At 40.1% G+C, this 26,154-nt stretch overlaps 1 protein-coding gene across 4 annotated transcripts in view; it reads left to right on the top strand.

Moving 5' to 3' along the window:
* The window catches only part of PPM1L (protein phosphatase, Mg2+/Mn2+ dependent 1L), a 327,343-nt gene that overhangs the window by 133,315 nt on the left and 167,874 nt on the right, over positions 1 to 26,154 (top strand). The window contains exons 1-2 of one of the 4 annotated variants that reach the window (XM_061417130.1): positions 7,359 to 7,459; positions 17,902 to 17,984. The exons of 2 other annotated variants lie outside the window; for them this stretch is intronic. The gene's annotated coding sequence lies outside the window, so the exon portion shown is untranslated. Of the gene's footprint in view, positions 1 to 7,358; positions 7,460 to 16,049; positions 16,132 to 17,901; positions 17,985 to 26,154 lie in introns of those variants that run through there. One more of the 4 variants, XM_061417140.1, reaches the window with a different exon arrangement.

The raw sequence follows: 26,154 nt of genomic DNA, 5'->3' as shown, positions 1-26,154 counted from the left end.
TATTTAGAGTCTTGATCAATTCTTTTAGCAATTATTTTATTGAACAACTATTTGCCGGTGCTGGGCATAAACAGATCCATAAGACATGAATCTTATCTTCATGGACACCGTCACCACAGATATGGTGCCATTTCCTGAAAAGAAAGAGGAAATACAACCTATCCCCAGGGAACAGTCTAAGGAAGGCTGAGTCTTCACTGGGGAAACTAGAGCAATTTATTCTCAACAGGAAATAAGAGGTAGCAGATTGCAGAAGTTTCGGGATAAAGTATTAACCAAGATTGTCTAGGAAGTTTATATCTTAGGAGTGGGTAGATAAATTGGTAATGAATTCAGAGTTGCAAGTTTGAATAAATGCATATTCTGAAAAATCCAAAAAGATGCGCTTTAATCTGTCAAGTGTCTAAGCTTCAGGTGAAAGTCCAGCACTTTAATCTACTGAGCGTTATCTACAGATAAAGACAGTACACTGTAGCAGTTTATACAGACTAGTGAAAACCAGCCAAAGAAGTGTTTTCTTGAAGAAAAAAAAAAAAAAGGAAAATCTAAAAAGTTCTAATATTTTTATCTTAGCCGTAATTTATCTCTAGTATCCAGTTCTGATGACAAATACCAGAAAGCAGAGAGCTGTGGTGTTCTGGAAAAGTCAATAATTGAGGCTTTAAAGTAGTTTCAGTATAAAGACTAACCAAGAAGACTGACTTTCCAGAAAGACAGAGTCCCAGGGGGCCACCTGAGCCAGGTTTATGAAATCAAGAGGTAGGTGAATAAGGCAAATATGAACTTATTCCTCAAATTATAAAAATATTTTAAAACTTTGAAAAAGTGACTTTAGGGTCTTTGAAAAGTCATGGAGATTGTGTTTTATTGTTGGCTTTAAAGTCTGAAAGTAAAAATGTTAGTCTCTCAGTTGTGTCCAACTATTTGCAACCTTATGGTCTGTAGCTTGCCAGGCTTCTCTGGCCAAGGAGTTCTCCAGGCAAGAAAACTGGAGTGGGTAGCCATTCCCTTCTCCAGGGCATGATCGAACCTTGATCTCCCACACTGCAGGCAGATTCTTTACCATTTGAGTCACCAAGAATCTGCTTGTGATGTGGGAGACCCGGTTCCATCTCTTGGTTGGGAAGATCCCCTGGAGAAGGGAATGTCTACCTATTCCAGTGTTCTTGGGGCTTCCCTGGTGGCTCAGACTGTAAAGAATCTGCATGCAGTGCTGAAGACCTGGGTTTGATCCCTGGGTCAGGAAGATTCCTTGGAGAAGGGAGTAGCTATCCTCTCCAGTGTTCTTGCTTGGAGAATTCCATGGACAGAGGAGCCTAGCAAGCTACCGTCCATGGGGTCGCCAAGAGTCAGACATGACTGAGCAACTAACACTTTCAAGTCTAAACTGTAACATTGCCTAAGATGAAACCACTTTAGGATAAATATCTTTAGCTATTGTAGTAATTAACCCCCCTTGGATTAGTTTCAAAATTGTTCTGCCTTTTTGTGAATGTAGTTATATGGTAAATGACTCTTTTGGCAGATTTTAAGATACAACTAGGAAATTCTTTATCTCAGTGGGTGATATGTACGTATGTGGATAGTAGATTTCCTCGTGGAATATTAAAGAAATAGATCATGTTAAATATGTGTCTCTTAGCATCAGAAGTTGTCATAGAGACCCAATGTATTTTTTCTTAAAATGTGTTTTGATATTTCTGCCCAGGACCAAATACCAAGCTGACAATTGGTCTCATTCAATAAGGCATCTCTTATGTTATCCTGAACTATTACAGTTGCTATGGCTTTTAAAAAATTTCCTTCTCCTATCAGACATGGGGAATTTTCCTCTTTTTCATGCTCAGGAAAGGTACTTGGCTAAAGTCCTTCTGAATATCAGTATTTACAAAGTATCTGCTTTGTATTTAGTGCTACGCAGAATGGTCATGAAGACAAACTTTTTGGGATTTTAATATTAATGGGATGATTTAACTTTATTAGTTTTATAAATTATAGAGGCCAGTGGAGTTGTTTGCTAGATTTTATCATAGGCTCAAGCTGGTGAGGCCCTAGTTCAGGAAAATATGACCGCTGTTCATTTCATTCTTCTTTGTTGGAAAGATTTGTGCCCTATGCACATTTTATGACTTTTTCCTTTAGAAATATTCAGTACTTGATTCTTACTGTTCTAGATAATGATGTACACATGATGAAAATGTTAATACTGAAATAATGATGTATATCACTACATAATATAAGCATGGGTCTTCCCTGATAGCTCAGTTGGTAAAGAATCTGCCTGCAATGCAGGAGACCCTGGTTCGATTCCTGGGTGGGGAAGATCCACTCGAGAAGGGATAGGCTACCTACTCCAGTATTCTGGCCTGAAGAATTCCATGGACTCCATGGAGTGGCAAAGAGTCGGACACGACTGAGTGACTTTCACTTCACACCACAATATAAGCATTGAATGTCTTCAAGATTTTCATCTTAAAACCACTGTAATAAATCTGTCTTAAAAGTTGAAAGTGATATTCGTGGTACCATACAAAGATGTGATAATTGTAAACCATCTGTCCCCACACAAAGAACTCATTCCCCCTTGTATTAGAGGTGCCTTATCTTTAATCATCAGGTATTTTGAGCAACTAATAAGACATCTGATTACCTCTCTTTTTCTCATTTATAATCTCTCAGATTAATTTCTAGACTCAAACAAAAGCTTTTTCTCATTGGCTTTTTGGACTCTTAGAATCCACTTACCTTACAACTTAAAGAAGAACAGAAAGAAAAGATGGTCAGCAAATAATATATTGTTACTGGAAATTACTAGGCCATTTTTAAATTTTTCATGAACTTTTAAAAGTATCTGTAGCCTTAATTGGTTTAGCAGGAATCTTCGAATAAGATTCCTGTTTACATTTTGACCCAAAATCAGTTTCACATTCTATTTCTTACAGTAGGGCAAATAGGCTTGTTAAGCTCTTTGTATCTCTATCCTTTTATTTCAAATTTTGAGGACATATATATAAGTGTTACCCTAGGCTCTGTCTTTACCCTCCTCCTTCCCCCAACATACACTCTGCACTATTATGATGTAACTACAATTGTGTTTTAAGTTTTTTTGACATCTTGTATTTCTTAGCCTTCTTCCCTTCCTTCCCTTTTCCTTAGATCTTTAAATCTATAAGAAACTTCTGTCCTGAATAAAATATTTTTTAGTCAGTGTCGCAAACAGACAATCATAAACTTCATCTTTGTAGATAAAGTACTTGAAAATAGGATTCATTCTCTCCTTTGTTTTGATGGTTGAAAAATAATGATACTATTTTGATGAATGGCTGGTGAAATGCAGCTGACACAGCACAATTGGTGGCATGCTCTCAGTTTAGAGTTTAAACAACTGGGCTGAAAAGAGTCATTTTGGTTTAGTCCTTTCAACTGGCCACTTTTTTGGAGGGTGAGCTCCAGGACAGAATGCCTGTGACCCTTTACACGTTTAACATATTCACAGAAATAATCAGAATTCAGGCTAAATAACTTAACTTACTTGATTTCCTATTGATTACATTTTGATTGTCCAGAAAAAATAAAATTGGTTTTTAAAGGAGTGGGCTGGTCTACAAAAAGACTAGGGAGAAATATCAGTCTTTATTGGAAGTTGACAAGTATTATATAAGCCCTAGGCTGATATTGTAGAATGGCTTCTAAGACTGGGAAATTGGAGGCATCCTGTTTTAATCCTTTATAACCCAGCCACATGCATCATACTGAGCTCCCTTAATACCTGGTGTTTTTGAAAGGATAAGAGACCTATTTTTCTGTGTACAGTGGACAGATATGCAAGTGACATCTCTTGCTTGTCTCTGTTCTCCTAACCCTGGACACAGAGAATGAAGATTCTGTGTTTTTTCGCCTTGGGAGAGGGGTGGCTGGCAGCAGAGGTCCTATTGTTGACTTCCTGGACTGTGGATAAGGTGCCCAGCCAAGACTTGAGTCTTGGGGAAGCTGGATCATTAGGGTCAGGTTTTAGGCCTTACCTGTGCAACAAGACCATAACATTGCCTTGAGGAATCCAGGCCTGTGTCAGCCCTTCATTAGAACTTCTTCCCTCTGGGACACTAGAGCAGGACCTAATCATCACTGGTCCCTCTTCCTTGAATATGTTTCAGTAAAAGTATATTTTTTCTCCCATTAGCTTTGTTCACTCAGTCGTGTCCAACTCTTTGTGAACCCATGGACTACAGCATGCCAGGCTTCCCTATCCTTCACCATCTCCCAGAGTTTGCTCAAACTCATGTCCATTGAGTTGGTGATGCCATCCAACCATCTCATCTTCTGTTGTCCCCTTCTTCTCTTGCCTTCAATCTTTCCCAGCATCAGGGTCTTTTCCAGTGAGTCGGTCTTTGCATCAGGTGGCCTAACTATTGGAGCTTCAGCTTTCAACATCAGTCCTTCCAATGTCAGTTCAGGATTGATTTCCTTTAGAATTGACTGGTTTGATCTCCTTGCAGTCCAAGGGACTCTGAGGGATCTTCTCCAATACCACAATTTGAAAGCATCAATTCTTTGGTGCTCAACCTTGTTTATGGTCCAACTGTCACATCCATGCATGACTACTGGAAAAACATAGCTTTGACTTTACCAACATTTGTCGGCAAAGTAATGTCTTTGCTTTTTAATACACTGTCTAGGTTTGTCATAGCTTTTCTTCCAAGGTGCAAGCATCTTTTAATTTCATGGCTGCAGTCACCATCTGCAGTGATTTTGGGGCCCAAGAAAAATAAAATCTGTCACTGTTTTTTGAATGTTGAGTTTTAAGTCAGCTTTTTCATTCTCTTTCACCTTCTTCAAGCTTCCCTGATAGCTCAGTTTGTGAAGAATCCACCTGTAATGCAGGAGACCCCAGTTCAATTCCTGGGTAGGGAAGATCTGCTGGAGAAGGGATAGGCTATCCATTCCAGTATTCTTGGGCTTCCCTTGTGGCTCAGCTGGTAAAGAATCTGCCTGCAATGCAGGAGACCCCAGTTTGATTCCTGGGTGGGGGAGATCCCCTGGAGAAGGGAAGGGCTACCCACTCCAGTATTCTGGCCTGGAGAATTCCACGGACTGTATAGTCCATGGGGTCGCAGAGAGTCGGACATGACTGAGAGACTTTGACTTCTCACCTTCATCAAGAGGCCCTTTAGTTCCTCTTTGCTATTTCCACCTAAAACTAAATCTAATGAATAGGGAGGGATCTGGTAATTGCAACTGTTTATCTTATTGAGGTGGACAGAGTGTAGTGACACTTAAGAATTGTTTTGTTTTTTCAAGTCATGGTTTCACTCATAGTACAAAGTTATCTGTATTTTAAATCAAATGCACTTAATCTTTGCATCTAAACATATTTTATGACACTTAATTTCTTCTTTTCCAAAATAATAAAATTATAAACAGGACTTTAAGAAATCTCCTGTGTAGCTGGATACTAGCTTTTCAGATTCATGAAACTTGATGCTTTTGACCTTCAGTTAGTGCTTTGGGTTTAAAAATCTGAGGTCCAGTCCCTTGTTCTCCAGGGAAACCTTTGTCTGAATAGGATTTCTAAAGTCATACTGTGAGCAGAAGCTGTATGAAAGCTCTGAACCTGGGCTTTACCACACTTGCTTAGACAATTTGCTTAAGTCCTTCAGCCTCTCTAATGCCGTATTTCCTTATCTGTACAGTGATATCTAGCTCCTCAGGGTGTTGTGAGGTTTTTCATGAACTGATGTTCATGAAATCTGGTAGTACAGTGCCTGGGACAGAGAAGGTCTTTCTTTTTTCCCTTTTTTCCAGCCTACGTTAATAACTAGACTTTTAGGAGCATTAGGGTAGAGGGAGGGCTTTAAAATGATTATTATCATAATGCTCAGTCGTGTCTGTGTCTGACTCTTTGCGACCCCATGAACTATAGCCCACCAGCCTCCTCTATCCATGGGATTCTCCAGGCAAGAATATTGAAGTGGGTTGCTGTTTCCTACTCCACATTATCATAATAGTAAAAACATAACAAGACATAAAATTTTCTGCCTCCTGTTTTGTGAGTTTCCTGTTCATATCCTTTGCCCATTTCCCTATTGTTTGCTCATTTTGGGTTTGATTTGTAAAAGCTGCTGGTTGTTTAGGATATAAACCTTATGTCTGTAAGTTTAGGTTATGTTTAATGTTTTAGGTTCAGGCATGTTATATATATTTTTTGCCTTGCTTTTCACAGTATATATGGTGTTTTCTGCCATGTAGAAATTTAAGCTGTTACCATTTCATGAGATATGTTGCTTTTCTTTGGATATAAGAACTGTCAACTATATGACATATATTGCTTTTAGAGATGTCAAAAATGTAAAGAAGCCAAGTCATATTCAATAAAATAGAATACTAATCTTTTCTTTTATAGTTCCTACCTTTGGTTTGTATGTGTGTGTTCATGTATACAAATGTTTGTATGTATGTAAATTGGGCTTATTTTCAGTACTCAAAATAAAGATATTACAGACAGGATTGGGTATGTGAGTGTTCTCTCTAGTCAAGAAAATTCTAGGAAGCATGTAGTTGCGTAGAGCTCACAAGCCCTGGCATGGACTTCAGGTATTGCTGTGGGATGCTTTAGTCTTGCTTTGTCTGTTGCTGCCAGAATCACATGCTGTTCTTGTCCAGCTGTCACTGTAACTTGGTCCCTCTTGATATGTATCTCTGTGTTAGTAACGATTCAGAATCTGCCCTGAGGATTGGATTAGTATTTATTGCCAGCACCTGCCACTAAGTATGGGAGAAGGAGGGGGAGGAGATGACGAATTCTGTAAAGCAGACTTCACAGTAGAAGGCCCAAAAATGTGTGTTAGTCACTCAGTCATGTCTGACTCTTTTGCAGTCCCATGGACTGTAGCCTGCCAGGCTCCTCATCTCCAGGCAAGAATAACTGTAGTGGGTAGCCATTCCCTTTTCAAGGGGATCTTCCTGACCCAGGGATCAAACCCTGGTCTGCCTGCATAGCAGGCAGATGCTTTACCGCCTGAGTTACCAGCTAAAGGCTGTCTGGGCAGAGTGCTGTAACTTTCCTTTCACCACGGTAAGAAAGTTGTCCTACCCTCCTTACCAAAACTGAGTCAAGGTTGGTCTAAGGACAACAAGCCTTCTAAAGTAACCTGAGAATATATAAACATATAATACAAGATTGTTTCCTTGTGAGGAAAGATACTAGAAGTGTCTAAATAGTTCAAAAAGGTCTTTAAATTCATTATACATTAAAAAAAAATCATGCCATTATAATAATTAAAAGCCACATGCTCTGGCACAGGCCATAGTAACTACTAACAAATCATTAGCTGATGATGTCATAGTGGCCTAAGGTCCACAATACAGACAGACATGGTGGTGGACACATACAGAACACTGCTGTGTCTTCACAGTAATTCATGAACTGTGACATTTTTGTGTCATTTCCATGTTTAGGCAGGTAATGGTAGCTTTATAGCCATTGAATCTAAAGGCTTAAGGTTATAATTTGTGGTCTGAAGCTGATAATTAGACTTCCTGAGGTCCTCCCACATAAGACAGGCATTTACACTCAGTTTATAAAAACAGAATAATAGAGATTATTTAAATTTATATTTGTAATATTTCATTTAAACAAGTGTTGTAGCATGGTTTTAGTTCTTGGCAAATCTTGTAGTAATAATAATAATAATAATCAAAGAAGTGAAGGCAGGTATGTTTAAGAGTAGTTATTTTTAAATCTCAGTATATGAGTGGGTCTTGCCTACTCATGTGTTGAGCACATCTTTGTAATTTCTCAGAAATTAAATAGCATGACCCTTTGATTGAATCCAGAGCTGGAAATTTAAATAGGTAACAAGAGTAATTGGTTTGAAATCCAAAGATCTCTTCTGGGATGCTTTAAAAATTCTATCCCATTTTACCTCAGCTTTAAATATATATATTTAAAAACATATGTAAATATTAAGGCTTCAGTTTCAACATCTGCTGTTATACTTCTCTAAACTGTTTTCTTATAATTGACACTGTTCTTATTCTTTTTGGGACTTGAGCTTGAGTGGGAGAAGGCAGTTTGAAAGAATCAAGAAGTATTTATCAATGGGGTCTAAAAAACCAAAACAGAAAGAGGCTGAAGGGACACATCTGATTTATACCAGAAGAGCAAAAGTACAAAGGTGATATGTTATCATAAAAGCTTTCATACGCATGAAGTGTTTTGATTTTAGCCTTTGAGGATCCGTTGTTCTTCATCTCTGCTAAGGGCAAAATAAAAGGAAACTGTGTTAAAACTGAAATACAAAGAGGTTAAGATTAGACAAGGAATCCTGTAGAAATACTTGTTTGTTTAACTAAGTACCTCAACCATTTAAACAAGACTAAGAATACTGATAATTCTACCCTATTAATCTGACTAGACTGTAGAATGTTGAATCTTCCTGGATAGCTTTTAAATTGATGTGGGATGATTAGGTATGTCTCAAAGGATTGTTAGTCCTGTAATTTCCCAGTCTGGATTTTACTGATTGCATTCCTATAGTATAGTTTAACATGTTCTTCTATTCTCTTTGTATTTTCTGCAAGTTCACAGTTGACTCTATAGGCTTGCTGCTAAGTCACTTCAGTCGTGTCCAACTCTGTGCGACCCCATTGACGGCAGCCCAACAGGCTTCCCCGTCCCTGGGATTCTCCAAGCAAGAGTACTGGAGTGGGGTGCCATTGCCTTCTCCGAGGCTTAATGGTTTAAAATTTTCTTCCCTCCCTGCAGGATTGCTTTATAGATTGTGTTATGTTCTTATATCAGGTGGAGCAAACTGTCTGCTTTTCTTTCTTTTTATTAAAATATAATTGATTTATAATGTTGTCTTGGGAAGCCCACGTGACTCAGTGGTAAAGAATCCACCTGCCAATGCAGGGGACATGAGTTTGATCTCTGGGTTGGGAAGATCCCCTGGAGATGGCAGCCCACTCCAGTATTCTTGCTTGGGAAATCTTATGGATAGGGGAGTCTGGCAAGTCTACATACAGCCCATGGGGTCGCCAAAGAGTCAGACATGATTTAGTGACTAAACAGCAACATAATGCTCTTACAGGATAATTTCACAGTCCTTCCATGAGAAGTGGGGACCTGTGTTCTCATGCCTTAAATCTGGTGGACTAATGGAATGTAGTAGAATTATTGAGTGCCTTTCTAGGTGAGGCCATGAGAGACAATAGTTTCCTCCTGGTTCTCTTCCTTTCTTGTGACCTGTGCCTTGTGAGCCCTGAATCCACCATATTAGGGAGATCACGTGGGAGGGCTCCCTGGAGTTTGAAGGGATGCCAGAAGAGCCCCAGCCGTTCCAGCCGCTAGCTGGTTCAGTTTTCCCAGTTTTGATGACATACAAGACAGAAGAGCGGGTAAGCTTTTCAGAGGATTTTGGCCCCCAGCCTTTAAGCTGGCCTGGCAGATGTTGAGTGGAGCAGAAATAAACTGTCTTGGTTGTGCCCTGTACAGATTGCAGATTCATGAACAAAATAAACATTGCTATTGTTTGAAGCCACTTTGGGTTTATTATATAGCATTATGTATCCAGAACTCTGGCTATTATAGCTATTCCAACTAGAACACCCAAGCTTTAATGCTTAGCATAGAATCATGCTTTAAGATTCTTAAAAGACAGAGTTATTGATATGCAAGGAACTTACTGATCTAGTTTTTCCCTTTTGCATTTTATAGGTTAAGAGAGTGGTACTTGTTTGGTCTTTTGTAGAGCAAACTTGGCTGGAATAATATTATAGAGCTTTATAAAATATCAAGACTATCTTCAACATTGAGATGTTAAAAATAGTAGTTTTCTGGATATTTGTAGCAGCTTTACATCTCATTCCATTATGGCCATGATAAAATGTTGCTTGGCAGTGTCCTGTGTGTATGTCTTTAAATGTAAATTCATGCCCTCTATTAAGACTCTAACACATCTTTCAAAAAGCAAGATGAAAGCTCTTCTCTTGGGTTGCATGTCCCACTTAACAGAGTAGAATTTAAAGGGAGTTTTGGCTCATCTTATTTAATTTCTAAAAGTTATTGAGGATTTTCTGTGTGCCAGGCACTATGCTGAGTGCCTCCAGGACTTCTTATCTAGTCATCACAACAATCCTATGAGGAAGATTTTATTACTTGCACTCCATTTTACAAGTGAGGAAACACATTTTAGATAAGTAAAACTTGCTCAGGTCATGTAGCTATCAGCTGGGATTTGAACCTAGGACTGTATGTGTCTTTAGGGTCAGTGTATTTGTAACCCCCATGCTGTACAGCCAGAATGGCTATGAGTGGTGCTTCAGCATTTTAGCTTACTTGTTCAGGATTACCTTTAAGGCCCCTGTATCCAATGACTGTACACACACACACACACACACACACACACACACACACACACACTCTAGCCCTTTTCATACATTTCCCTTTCAGAATCAAAAATACCCTTTTTACACCTTCTCCCATGTGCCACAAGCCCTGGTCTTGCTATGTTTTAAGTGGCTCCACATTGTTAGTAAAAGTGTGAGACCATAAACTCTGTGGAAATCTTGATGGGCTCTGTGGCAGCTGTGTCCAGCTGTTCTTTGAATCAAGTCTGCTTTGTGTAAGAAGTGTACAAGTTGTATACAAATGATGCAAAATAATTTATCCTTCATAATGACACTAATGGTTAAGTATTTCAGGTAGAAGATTTCTATGTCTAATACTTCAAATTTGAGTGACTTGTGACAGTAGTTCAAGGGATTGAGGGCTTCTGAGGGAAGGACACGGAGACGATTGTTCTGTGTGTCGTGTGTGTGTGCTCTCTCCCCGCCACACTTATTGTGTGGAACGATGTCAGCAAACTATGCTGATCTAGAGTTAAGAAGAGAGAAGAAGGAAAAGTATATTGATCCTGATTACTTTAGTGTGTATGTGTGTGTGTGTTATAGTATGTACATCATGCTTAGCTTCCTCAGCATAGATGATTTATAGGAGAAAATTGGCAAACAAGGTGTTAGAAAAAATTCATCTCTGTTGTTCATTTGCTCAGTCATATCCAACTGTTTGCAACCCCATGGCCTGCAGCACACCAGGCTTCCCTGTCCTTCACTGTCTCCCAAAATTTCCTCAAACTCATGTCCTTTGAGTCAGTGATGCCATCCAATCATCTCATCCTCTGTCGCTTCCTTCTCCTCCTGCCCTCAATCTTTGCCAACATCAGGGTCCTCGCCAAAACCTGAATCTCCTCTCTGAAAGTGCCCCCCTGTACATTACTGCAGACACTATGCTATTATGTATGTCAGCACCACTGAATTTTATACTTAGAGGAATTGATTTTCTAGCAAACAACAAGCCCCTGGAAGCTCAGCACTTCTAAATACTCAGCATTGAGTTGCCAGAAGTCCTTTTCACACAAATGCTTCATGAAGGTGTAGCCACAATGGTCAAAGTTGTCTTACTGGGAGATGGGTGTATCCCATTTTCCCTAATGATGCAGAAGGTAATGAAAAACGACTTTGTGTTTTTGTCTTCAAACAGCAAACTTGAGCCTGCTGCTACTGCTAAGTCGCTTCAGTCGTGTCCGACTCTGTGCGACCCCATAGACGGCAGCCCACCAGGCTCCGCCATCCTTGGGATTCTCCAGGCAAGAACACTGGAGTGGGTTGCCATTTCCTTCTCCAATGCATGAAAGTGAAAAGTGAAAGTGAAGTCGCTCAGTCGTGTCTAACTCTTAGCGATCCCATGGACTACAGCCCACCAGGCTCCTCCGTCCATGGGATTTTCCAGGAAAGAGTACTGGAGTGGGGTGCCATTGCCTTCTCTGAACTTGAGCCTAGCAAGTGACAAAAAGTTGTTGCTCTTTTTATATCCTTTGAGAATGACTTCTGCACCTAGACAACCAATCACAGGCTGAAGACCCCTCACTACAGAGGAAAAGGAAAATTCTAACTAGCTGTAGAGAAAGGGACATCACCACATTCTAGAGAGTCTAGGTTTGCAAGAATCCCTCCAAGGACAAAGTTTTGCAGTATTTTTTTCAGTCTGTTATTTGCTCTGGTGTTTCACTGCAGAGACCTAGATTTGACATGAATACTCCTCTAAGGGCTATTTATTATGAGCCATGTGTGTCATAGGTATAAATCAGTCTTCAAAGTCAGATCGGTTAGGAAAATTCACAATTAAAAAATTCTTTTTGGATAGCTTAATTTTCAGCAGAGGACCTTCCCCATTTCCACCAGGCTGGAGAGAAATTTGACCTTTGTCAGTTTTAGAGTTCTTCCAACTCCAAGTTCATGGCAAGCTGGAGATGGCAGTGATTTCTGCTGAGATGCCTCTTACCTCAGTGTGCACTTCCTCTTCAGGTCTGGCAGCTCTGTGACTTTCTGGTTATGCCTGGCTCATGGAAATTACTTTGTATTTTGAGTCTAGGCACCCAGTGCCTACCATCTTCTCTCCAGAGGTCATGGCTTACATTGGCCCTCCTGGACTGCATGTAGCTGAGTCAGCTCATATGTGCACTAGCATATGCAAACAAAACCTTTTTCTATCTTTACTAAGAATTTGGGGCCAGAGGTCTAGCAAGAAGCCATGAAAGGAAAGTTCCAGGCTGGGGTCTATATTAGTCTGTGCAGAATGCTATAACAGAATACAGTGGATTAAGTAGCTTACACCACAAACATCAGTTTCTCACAGTTCTGAGAAGTCCATGATCAAGATCCTGGCAGATTTGGTTGCTGGTGAAAGCCCTCTTCTGGGTTTACAGACAACCACCCTCTTGCTTTGTCCTTACGTGGTGGAGGGAGCAAGATCTCAGTGTGAATTGATTCTCTGCCATCTTATGAGGGCACTAATTCCATCAAGAGGATTCCACCTTCATGACCTCATCTAAATCTAATTACCTCCTGAGGGCCCCACTTCCAAATGCTGTGGGGGTTAGAGCTTCAACATGAAAATTTTGGGGGCACACAAACATTTAGCCCAGAATAGGGCCCCTTTTCAGATCGTCTTGAAGAACTTGCAGGTGTGTTCATTGGAGAAATGAAAGAACCTAGAAATGGAAGCCTCGTTCTTTAGTGTGTAGATACTTTTAAAAAATATCAGGTCCATACTGTATAGCACAGGAAACTATATTCAACATCTTGTAATAACCTAAAATGGAAAAGAATCTGAAAGAGAATATATGTGTGTATATATATCTATATATATGTATATATACACATGTATATATATACATACATATATATGTGTGTATATATACATATATATATATATATATTCTTTCAGATATATACCCCCACACACATATATGTTCTTTCAGATTCTTTTCCATTTTAGGTTATTACAATCTGATGGGCTACAGTTCATGGGGTTGAAAAGAGTTGAATACAACTGAGTGACTGAACACACACGCACTCAAACATGCAACTGAACTACTTTGCTGTACACCCGAAACTAACACAATATTGTCAATCAACTAACTTCAATTACAAAAAAACAAAAATTGTATAAATCTCACCCCCTGCCATTCTCAGGAAAAAAATCAGGTCCAGAACAAGGGAAGCACAGGTGATTCTTTCTATCATAATGTGGAACATCTCTGCACATTCAGTTCAATAGGATACACGCCCAGTGCTAACAAACACATTTGACCACGTTTTATTTATTTAGGCCAGGTGGAGGAATTCCCCTGTGGTTAAAGCCTCTGCAGGAACCACCACCGCTAAGCTCTGACTTTTATTCAACTCAGAACCTGAATCATTAGCAACTAAATGACTAGTTCCACTTTGCTCAAGGATAGTGAGGGCACCCTGTGTGTGAGGGGAACTATTTGCCTTTTATGTTTTGGACGTGGCAAAGAAAGAGAAGGCAAACAGAATGGTATTTTCATATTAAAAGAGTTTGGAAGGTTATATCCAGCCACAGTGGTAACTAATGAACATTCCCATGTATGTGACCCCTACTGTGTGCTTCTGAAAAAGAAGTGTTACCTCTCCTTTTTCACTCTGTATTCAAGGTTGCCAAGACTTTTGGGGGAAATATTTTGTGCAACTTTTAATTTGATTTTCAGTTGGATTACCCAAATTCTGAAGCTGAGCAGTTCCTTCTGGACAACGACTGAATATAATGTAGACTGTATATTGGGGAACTGGGCCCTTTTGTTCCTAGGTCATAGTTAAGGGAAATAAGTCTGCCTCAGCTGGATGAGAATGTCATATTCAAAAGGAGAGCTCTCCCTTGGGGACCTCTCCCCTGTTCCTGTCTTTGTGAATGCTCGTTATGTTTCCGTTTGCTTACTGGCTCCATGTAGGATATTGGTGGGCAAGGGAAAGCAAAGGGACAAGGGAAGAGAGAGAATTTTTGCCCCAAGAATCATATAAATTAGTTGGACAATGTATACACATGAAAATGTTTGGTAACAATTCTGGTTGCTTGTGAGTAAAAGCCAGGATGAATTGGAAGAGAGTAAGTTTCTGTTATTTAGTCACTAAATCATGTCCAACTCTGTGACCCCACAGACTGTAGCCTGCCAGGCTCCTCTGTCCGTGGGATTCTTCAGGCAAGAATACTGGAGTGGGTTGCCATTCCCTTCTCCAGGGAATCTTCCTGACCGAGGGATCAAACCTGTGTCTCCTGCATTGGCAGGTGGATTTTTTACCACTGAGCCACCAGGGAAGCCCATGTTTCTGTTGGATATGGTTCATCAGGTCAGAATCCCATGGAATTCTTGTTGAAACAGACTCCAGTGTCCTACCCCCAGAGTTTCTGGTTAGGTGGTAGGCCTAGGGTGGGGCCTGCTGACTTGGATTTCTAAGTTCCCAGCTGGTGCTGATGCTACTGACCTGAAGACCATGATGCTAACTGCTCCTCTCAGAGGTCAGGGAAAAGAGCGGTGACACAAAGGTGTGATTGATGTGTACTGAGATGGTCCATCCCCCCAAGTACTGCAGTTACCACACTTCTCTTTTCTGGCCTCATTTTAAGAGGACAGCTTGTAGCACTCTGAAATATCCACTTTTGATATCATAAGCAGGGAGCCTGCTTTTTCCTATAATTAGGGAATTCTCCACAAGGAGAGGAAATTTATGCCATATTCTTGGCAAAAGTAGAAGGAGAGAAACAGTATTCTTGGTTTTGTTTAGCTGTTATTATTCTTTTACTTTCTCTTACTTTCAGCATTCACCCCTACATTCCCAAAAGTACATTAAGAATTTTTTTCTGCAGCCAAATGCAAATAGGAAACACATGTTGTTGGATTCACACCCAATTAAGTTAAAATTAGGAAAATGGAGAGGAGAAAAAAATTAAAAATGATGTAGGGTGAAGAGTTCAGAAAACAAGCTTCCTTGGAAAGGCTTATTTGGTACTTCTTGAGAACACTTGCTGATTGACTATATACATTTCTGAAGGAGAAATGCAATAACAGCCTCTGGAAGGGGGTTTGCCATAATGTTTTACTAGCAGCAAAGTGGAGGTTTCATTGCTATTAAGTTAGCAGTTGAAATGATTCTGCTCCCAAATATGTATTCCTACTACTTTGTATTAGTTGGGAAAGAGCATTCTGCAGTTTCTTTTCTTTTTTTTTTTTTACAGTAAGGAATCTTAAATGTACTTGAATTGTTACTTAGATATATCCGAAGTTTCTATTAAATACCAGTACAGAGAGATAAAAAGTTTTCCTACAGTATCTCTGTCCTCTGCTGAAACCAGTTCTTAATCTGATAGCAGTTTAAGGTTGATCTAATGAAATTGATTCTGGGCATTGTTGATATTGAGCCAGAAAACGTTACCACAGGTCCTTGTACGGTCAGGCCCCTCAAGATGGTTGCTCTCTTGTTCTCTGTACATTCCCCTGCTTGACCAGTGCCTGCTTCACTGATACCCTGATACATGACTGACCTTCCTATGGACTTGCCCCAGACCTCAGGGAATGAGCATTCTTATCAAAGGGACAGTGAGAGGCATGCCCCTCTGCTGCTTTCTCTGGTGACTCATGAGCCCACCTGACATCAATTCCCCTATAACTATAACGTAATCTCCCCTGCCTGCTCCGGGAGCCAAGATGGCTGCCATATCCTGCGTGCTGTTAGCTGTACGCGGTGGTGTGTTGCACCAGGACCTGCGTCAGACATGTAAGCTCCCCCATCCATATTCAACCATTAATGTCTCTGTTGAGGATCCTGGGCTCATTCTTCAGTCTTGAAGCTGGGCAAGCACAGCCTTGTAGGTCTGCGGAGTGCAGCCCGACAGCCCTCCTCCCCTCCAACCCAGTTTGCAGCTTTATCCCTTTCCTCCGTTATCTTCCAGTGATACACATTCAACTCCCTAGATATAGTGATACTAGGATTTGGGGATATAGTGAAACTTGGTGTATATTTCATAGGACAGTAGTTCTTTGTTTTTATTTATGGTAATTTTTCAAATGTTTGCTAGCATGTGATTCTTAATATAGAGAGTAGCTTGTTGGGCTTTTTTTCTACTTTCTCAGCCATTTAAAAAATACCACTCTCTCTAAGGCAGTGTTTTTCTTTATCTTGAAGCATACCAATGCATACATCTAATTAGGCACTAAGGAGGACTGTGCTATTTTTTTGCAAATATTTTAACTATAGGATTGAGCGGTAATCTTTTGGATATGAAGATGTGTGTTACATTATTACTTCTGTTCTATTTTTCCTTTAAGAAGATTGAGGACCTGGTTCCAAGAGAGGGTCACATTTCTTTTAAATGTTTCCTTCCAATTTTTTTTTTCATGAGAATGAATTATTACTGTCAATTTCTGGAAACCAAGTTATCAATTTTTTCTTAATTTGACAAGAGCACGGGAACAGAAGGTTAGGGGAGGACAGTTGAGCCAGATTTGTATCTGATTCTGTTCTTGACCTGTGTCTTTTCAGGATAATTTTAAGACCTTCCTTCCCTTCTTTTTTAAGATAGAAGAATCCTCCAATGTCATATGACTCATTCACCTCCAGTTTTCATTTTCTTAACAGCAGAATTTTAGTGATTTCAGAGTCTAGTTCCATTTTGAACTATTCTCTTAAGTGGCTTTTTTTGTTGTTTTGTTTTTAACGTCTTCCTTTTTCAGAGGTCTTCAGTGTTTTCATGCCATGGTACATATCCAATAGTCTCACTCTCTTGTAATTTTTGTCTTATTGCCCAAGATGCTTCTTGAACCAGTCAAGTAAATAGTATACTTTTGATATCATTAATCTTTGAGCAGAGGGAAGAAGAAATATAATCTGTCTCATGTACATGGTTGAATAGCACTTGAAAAAAATTTTTTTTAATAGTTAAAAACATGTTTTAATGCCATTCTCCCAAATCATCCCCCACCCTCCCTCTCCCACAGAGTCCAAAAGACTGTTCTATACATCTGTGTCTCTTTTGCTGTCTCTCATACAGGGTTGTCGTTACCATCTTTCTAAATTCCATATATATGCGTTAGTATACTGTATTAGTGTTTTTCTTTCTGGCTTACTTCTTACTTAATAGGCTCCAGTTTCATCCACCTCATTAGAAATGATTCAAATGTATTCTTTTTAATGGCTGAGTAATACTTCATTGTGTATATGTACCACAGCTTTCTTATCCATTCATCTGCTGATGGACATCTAGGTTGCTTCCATGTCCTGGCAATTATAAACAGTGCTGCGATGAATATTGGGGTACACGTATCTCTTTCAATTCTGGTTTCCTCGGTGTGTATGCCCAGCAGTGGGATTGCTGGGTCGTATGGCAGTTCTATTTCCAGTTTTTTAAGGAATCTCAACACAGTTCTCCATAGTGACTGTACTAGTTTGCATTCCCACCAACAGTGTAATTTAATTTTAATTCCCCAAGATAGATAAGTAATGCTTTTGCTTCTAAATTGATGTATTTCCTCTATGATTATTTTTAAGAGTGGACATCATTCTAAAGGACCAGGAATATCTTATTTCTGGATTCTCTGGAACCTTTCCCAGTCTACCACATCTGGCTGAGAGTAAGTACTTAGTTGAAGTTTGAATGAATGAATGAACAAAGGAACATGGAAAGCTTTGACAAAAAGTATGCATATTTTAGTGATGGGTTCAAGATGATTACTAAACTGTAATATAAGAAAGGGTAGAACTTTTGGCTTGCTTAAGGATGTAAAAATATTTTTATTAGACTTTGTTTTTTAGGGCAGTTTCATATTTACAGCAAAATTAAGTAGAAAGTACAGAGATTTTCCATACACTCCCTGTCTCTACACATGCATGGCTCTGTGGTCATCAACATCGCCCACCAGAGTGATATATTTGTTACAATTAATGAACCTACAGTGATGCATCATCACTCAGAGTCCATAGTTTGCACTAGGGTTTACTCCTCAGTGTTGTATATTCTGTGGGTTTGGACAAATGTGTAATGTGTAATGACATACATCCATCATGGTAATATTGTACAAAGGAGTTTCATGTCCTAAAACCCCTCTGTGCTCTGCCTGTTCATCCCTCCCCCTCCCCTCACCCTTGACAATCACTGATCTTTGTGTTGTCTTCAGAGTTTCACCTTTTCCAGAATGTCATATGGTTGGAATCTTTTTCAGATTGGCTTCTTCCACTTAGTAATGTACATTGAAGGTTCCTCCATGTCTTTTCATGGCTTGGTAGCTCTTCTCTTTTTAGTGCTGAATACTATTCCATTGTTTGGATGTACCATAGCTTATTTATTTAACTACTGAAGGACATCTTGGTTGCTTCCAAGTTTTGGTGATTATGAATAAAGCTACTCTAGCTGTCCATATGCACATTTTTGTCTGGATATAATTCTCATCTCCTTTGGATAAATACAAAGTGGCACGATTGTTGGACTGTGTGGTAAAAGTATATTTAGTTCTGTAAGACGTTGCCTGTCTTTCAAAATGACTATATGATTTTGCATTCCCACCAGCAGTGAATGAGAATTCTGTTGTTTGACATCCTCACCAGTATTTCTCTGGTGTTATTGTCCCAGATATGGCTATTCAAATTGGTATGTAGCAGTATCTTGTTTTTAAATTTGCATTTCCCTGAGGACATATGAATGGAGCATGTTTTATATACTTATTTGCCATCTATATATCTTCTTTGTGAGGTGTCTATTAAGGTCTTTAGCCCATTTTTAGTCAGATTGTCTGTTTTCTTATTGTTTAATTTTAAGAGTTCTTTGTATATTTTTAGTAAAGTCTTTTATCAGATATATCTTTTTGCTTGTCTCCTAGTCTGTGGCTTGTGTTTTCATTCCCTTGAGCTTACTTTATCTTAATTTGATTAATTTTTGAACACATGGTATTGTCACTTTGTATAAAATATTTGTATTAGTTTCTTAGGGTTGCCACACACAGTAACACAGACTGTAGGGTGGCTTTAAATGACAGAAATTTCTCTGAGTCCTGAAAGCTACTAGTCTGAAGTCAAGATGTTGGCAGGACCCTGGTCTCTAGAAGCTCTAGTAAAGAATTTTTCCTTTTGCCTTCTAGCTTCTGCTGGTTGAGCAGTATTCTTGGTGTTCCCTGGCTTGCAACTGTATCACCACAGTCTCTGCCTTTGTCATCACATGGGGTTCTCCCTGTGCACCACTGTGTCTGTATCCAATTTTCTCTCCTTATAAGGACATCAGTCATTGGATCAGGGCCCACTTCAATGCACTGTGACCTCATGTTCACAGATATCAGGGGTATTAACACTTGAACAGATCTCTTTTAGGGGACCACAGTTCTATCCATACAGATATAAAAGTGTATATATGAAAAGTTTATATCTCTTGCTATCCCCAGGTCATTCAGTTGCCCTCTTCAGAGGTTACCAATGTTATTTTAGTTTATTTTAAATAGCTGCAATTTGTCTAAAAATGATAATGGGGGAAAAGTCTCATTTTCTCCTTGAAGAGTCAATCTTTTTCTCATCTGTTTCATTCATCAAAACTTCCTGATTTTAGTCATCACATTTATCCCATGTCCTCGGCTGGGTTCAGCGATGGGAAGAAAAGATGAAATGTTCAAGTACAAACTAAATATAGTGAACCTATATTAATCATGGCGTGAAACATATTCTATATCCATGTGACTCCCTCATTAAGTGTTAGACACGGTATGGGTAGCACTTAATCACTCACTTGCTGGCACAAAGTAGGTTGTTGCTAGTTTTTAAATACTAGTAACATTAAATCCTACAGCATTTGGTTATGGGGTTTCTTATTTATATATGTGTCATTAAATGGTTTTGAAATGAATTTGTTGCTATTATGTAGTAAAATGAAGCTGTTAAAATAAAGTACAGCTCTATTAGGTGAAATTGATGAAGGATAGTTCTGTTCACTCATACATAATAAAATATGTGTTAAGATCCTATACCTTCTAAAATAGAAATTATATATACTAAAACTGCATAATGCTGCATCAGTTCAGTTCAGTTGCTCAGTCGTGTCGGACTCTTTGTGACCCCATGAACCGCAGCACACCAGGCCTCCCTGTCCAACACCAACTCCTGGAGTCCACCCAAACCCATGTCCATTGAGTTGGTGATGCCATCCAACCATCTCATCCTCTGTCGTCCCCTTCTCCTCCTGCCCTCAATCTTTCCCAGCATCAGGGTCTTTTCAAATGAGTCAGCCCTTTGCATCAGGTGGCCAATGTATTGGAGTTTCAGCTTCAACATCAGTCCTTCCAATGAACACCGAGAACTGATCTCCTTTAGCATATTTAATGATCTGCAGAGTTCTGCAGTAAGCAATCAACATGTCTAACTTTGTTTAGCCTACGGTTGCTCATAAAGTTATTTAAAAAAATATTACACCTCTCATTGCTTTTATTTTCCAGAATATGTTTGGAGAAATAAAGGTTTAAAAGCAGAAGGTAGAGTTAAAATATTGAGTCAGAAGCCGGGCACTGAGTTAGGACAGAAAGGTAGAACTTTTCTCCCGCCTGTCCTAATAGGAGGAGACTGTGTTCTTTTTATTGCCATAGGAACCACTGCATTGCTGTCTGAGAGGTTGTGAGAGGACAGAGGATAGGAGAAAGAGCCTGGGTTTGGAGATTAGACAGGTCTAGTGTGAATCCCAACACTGCCATGTACTAGTTACGTGAAAAGTGAAAGTCATTCAGTTACGTCCAACTCTTTGTGACCAGGTGGACTGTAGCCTGCCAGGTTCCTCTATCCGTGGCATTCTCCAGACAAGAATACTGGAGTGGGTAGACATTCCTTTCTCCAGGGGATCTTCCCAACCCAGGGATTGAACTTGGGTCTCCTGCGTTGCAGGCAGATTCTTTACCATCTGAGCGACTATGGAAGTTGCTGCTACTACTTATGGCTACATTTTTCTTTATCTATATAGGGGGAAGACATAGTTCCTATCCCTAAAGAATTTATCATCTAATGGGAAGATGAGATTAGAAGAACTGTGGTCATGAAACAAGAATAAGATTATTGCTTTAAGAGATAGACACAGTAGTTGGAGGGGGTGGTCTGTTTTATTTTTATTTTTAGATTTCTAGTTATTTATTCTTTTGGCTGCGTGACGTGAGAAATTTCCCTGACCAGGATTGAATCCATGCCGCCTGCATTGGAAACTTGGAGTCTTAACCACTGGACTGCCAGGGAAGTCCCGGGGTGTATTTTAAAGGAGGCAGAAGCCAACCAATTGTGGACGATCTGGAAAAGCTTCATGGAGAAGCTGGCATTTAGGTAGACAGGTCTATATGAGTTAGTAAAGTAAGACTGACATTTGGAGACATAATAGAGGGGAGTACATTTGGGGCAGAGCAAAAAGCAAGAGCAAAGTTTGGGTGACGGAAAAGAAAAGACATTTAAGGAGTAGCAGGTGGCTTTATTTCTCCAGAGACATTATCAGTTAAGCAGTCATTTTGCTCTATGGCCTGTGTGCTGTAGGACCTCGGTGGTATAGATTGTTTTAGCAGGACTGTTGGTGGCTTTTGAGTAGACTAATGCATTTAATACTTTCTGTGGCACCATTACCAAGTAAATAACCTTGTACTTGAAGAAAATTTAGTTTTCAGTTAATGCTCTTAAAAGTTTGGTCACTCTACTAAAGTACCCATACTCATAATAGGGTTTATTGTTAACCTTGGAAAATTTACTGTGCTGATATGCCAAGTCCCGTGGAGGGACACCCTCCTGAAACACCCTCTTCCAACAACACAAGAGAAGACTCTATACATGGACATCACCAGATGGTCAACACCGAAATCAGACTGATTATATTCTTTGCAACCAAAGATGGAGAAGCTCTATACAGTCAGCAAAAACAAGACCAGGAGCTGACTGGCTCAGACCATGAACTCCTTATTGCCAAATTCAGACTTAAATTGAAGAAAGTAGGGAAAACCACTAGACCATTCAGGTATGACCTAAATCAAATCCCTTATGATTATACAGTGGAAGTGAGAAATAGATTTAAGGGACTAGATCTGATAGATAGAGTGCCTGATGAACTATGGAATGAGGTTCGTGACATTGTCCAGGAAACAGGGATCAAGACCATCCCCATGGAAAAGAAATGCAAGAAAGCAAAATGGCTGTCTGGGGAGGCCTTACAAATAGCTGTGAAAAGAAGAGAAGTGAAAAGCAAAGGAGAAAAGGAAAGATATAAACATCTGAATGCAGAGTTCCAAAGAATAGCAAGGAGAGATAAGAAAGCCTTCTTCAGCGATCAATGCAAAGAAATAGAGGAAAACACAGAATGGGAAAGACTAGAGATCTCTTCAAGAAAATCAGAGATACCAAAGGAATATTTCATGAAAAGATGGGCTCGATAAAGGACAGAAATGGTATGGACCTAACAGAAGCAGAAGATATTAAGAAGAGATGGCAAGAATACACAGAAGAACTGTACAAAAAAGATCTTCACGACCCAGATAATCACGATGGTGTGATCACTCACTTAGAGCCAGACATCCTGGAATGTGAAGTCAAGTGGGCCTTAGAAAGCATCACTACGAACAAAGCTAGTGGAGGTGATGGAATTCCAGTTGAGCTATTCCAAATCCTGAAAGATGATGCTGTGAAAGTGCTGCACTCAATATGCCAGCAAATTTGGAAAACTCAGCAGTGGCCACAGGACTGGAAAAGGTCAGTTTTCATTCCAGTCTCAAAGAAAGGCAATGCCAAAGAATGCTCAAACTACTGCACAATTGCACTCATCTCTCACACTAGTAAAGTAATGCTCAAAATTCTCCAAGCCAGGCTTCAGCAGTATGTGAACCGTGAACTTCCTAATGTTCAAGCTGGTTTCAGAAAAGGCAGAGGAACCAGAGATCAAATTGCCAACATCCGCTGGATCATGGAAAAAGCAAGAGAGTTCCAGAAAAACATCTATTTCTGATTTATTGACTATACCAAAGCCTTTGACTGTGTGGATCACAATAAACTGTGGAAAATTCTGAAAGAGATGGGAATACCAGACCACCTGATTTGCCTCTTGAGAAATTTGTATGCAGGTCAAGAAGCAACAGTTAGAACTGGACATGGAACAACAGACTGGTCCAAATAGGAAAAGGAGTTCATCAAGGCTGTATATTGTCACCCTGTTTATTTAACTTATATGCAGAATACATCATGAGAAACGCTGGACTGAAAGAAACACAAGCTGGAATCAATATTGCCGGGAGAAATATCAATAACCTCAGATATGCAGATGACACCACCTTTATGGCAGAAAGGGAAGAGGAACTCAAAAGCCTCTTGATGAAAATGAAAGTGGAGAGTGAAAAAGTTGGCTTAAAGCTCAACATTCAGAAAACGAAGATCATGGCATCCAGTCCCATCACTTCATGGGAAATAGATGGGGAAACAGTGGAAACAGTGTCAGACTTTATTTTTCTGGGCTCCAAAATCACTGCAGATGATGACTGCAGCCATGAAATTAAAAGACGCTTACTCCTTGGAAGGAAAGTTATGACCAACCTAGATAGCATATTGAAAAGCAGAGACATTACTTTGCCAACAAAGGTTCGTCTAGTCAAGGCTATGGTCTTTCCTGTGGTCATGTATGGATGTGAGAGTTGGACTGTGAAGAAAGCTGAGGGCTGAAGAATTGATGCTTTTGAACTGTGGTATTGGAGAAGACTCTTGAGAGTCCCTTGGACTGCAAGGAGATCCAACCAGTCCATTCTAAAGAGATCAGCCCTGGGATTTCTTTGGAAGGAATGATGCTAAAGCTGAAACTCCAGCACTTTGGCCACCTCATGTGAAGAGTTGACTCATTGGAAAAGACTCTGATGCTGGGAGGGATTGGGGGCAAGAGGAGAAGGGGATGACAGAGGATGAGACGGCTGGATGGCATCACTGACTCGATGGACGTGAGTCTGAGTGAACTCCAGGAGTTGGTGATGGACAGGGAGGCCTGGCATGCTGCGATTCATGAGGTTGCAAAGAGTCGGACATGACTGAGCGACTGATCTGATCTGATCTGATCTGACTGCCCAAGATTATAGGACCTCAGAACCCTTTGTTCCCTGAGTTTGTATTAACATCTCCCCAAGATGTTCTCTTCCAGTCATCAGGGTCAGTGTGGAGCTTTGTCAAAAGATGGAATATTACTCAGCCATAAAAAGGAACACACTTGAGTCAGTTCTAATGAGGTGGATGAACCTAGAGCCTAATATATAGAGCAAAGCAAGTCAGAAAGAGAAAGACAAGTATCGTATAACGTATACGTATTATGGCTGAGTAATATTCCATCTTTTGACAAAGCTCCACACTGACCCTGATGACTGGAAGAGAACATCTTGGGGAGATGTTAATACAAACTCAGGGAACAAAGGGTTCTGAGGTCCTATAATCTTGGGCAGTCAGATCAGATCATATATTAACGTATATATACAGAGAAGGCAATGGCACCCCACTCCAGTACTCTTGACTGGAAAATCCCATGGACAGAGGAGCCTTCTAGGCTGCAGTCCATGCTAAGGGTTGGACATGACTGAGCGACTTCACTTTCACTTTTCACTTTCATGCATTGGAGAAGGAAATGGCAACCTGCTCCAGTGTTCTTGCCTGGAGAATCCCAGGGACAGGGAAGCCTGGTGGGCTGCCGTCTATGGGGTCGCACAGAGTTGGACATGACTGAAGTGACTTAGCAGCAGCAACGTATATATGTGGAATCTAGAGAAATGGTACCAATGATCCTATGTATAGGGCAACAAAGGGGACACAGACATAAAGAACAGACTTCTGAACTTAGTGAGAGGAGGAGAGGGTGGTATGATTGAAACATATACATTACCATATGTAAAATAGATAGCCAGTCGAAGTTTGATATATGAAGCAGGGCACCCAAAGCTGGTGCTCTCTGACAACCAGGACGGATGGGGTGGGGAGGGAAGAGGTTAGGGGGTTCAGTGGGGAGGGGACACATGTATGCCTATGGGTGATTCATGTTGATCTATGGCAAAAACCATCACAATATTGTAAAGTAATTATCTGCCAATTAAATGAAAGTTTTAACAAAGCAAATGCTTTGCTTACCATTTCCCTTACCTGTATCCCCTCCAGCATATCAGATTTTGAGCCTGGTAGGGGTGGGACAGGTGCTCAAAAGGGCAGGAGCAATGTGGGCACCCTGGCCATCCTCATATCTTTTGTCCATGCCTCCAGCCTCCCACTCCCTATCTCCACCCATTCTCTGACCCAACCTAACGTATCATAAATTATTCTTCAGTTGCATGAACAGTAAGGGCTCCCTCTCCTAATCCCTAATTGCTAAAATTTTATAATAAAAACCTTACTAAAAAGTTTTGGGGAGTTCTCTACGTGCACACATGCTATATTGCTTATTTGTGACCCCATGGACTACAGCCCACCAGGCTCCTCTGTCCATGAGATTCTCTAGGCAAGAGTACTGGAGTGGGTTGCCATGCCCTCCCTGCAGGGGATCTTCCAGACCCAGAGATCGAACCTGCATTGGCAGGCAGGTTCTTTACCACTAGTGTTACCGGGAAAGCCTGGCAGTCCTAGGACTTCAGGGTTTCATCCTTGGGGCCTGGGTTTCAATCCCTGGTTGGGGAATTAAGATCCACAAGCATCATGGTGTGGTCCAAAAAACATTTGTGAAGAAAAATATAAATATATACATGTAAGCAGGCCAAGTAGGTTATTGATCACCTCTAGATTAGCAGTGCTGTGTTCTTAGTC

The sequence above is a fragment of the Bos javanicus genome, chromosome 1 (assembly GCF_032452875.1).
Source record: "Bos javanicus breed banteng chromosome 1, ARS-OSU_banteng_1.0, whole genome shotgun sequence".
Classification (NCBI taxonomy): domain Eukaryota; kingdom Metazoa; phylum Chordata; class Mammalia; order Artiodactyla; family Bovidae; genus Bos; species Bos javanicus.
This window is presented reverse-complemented; position numbering and strand designations above follow the sequence as displayed.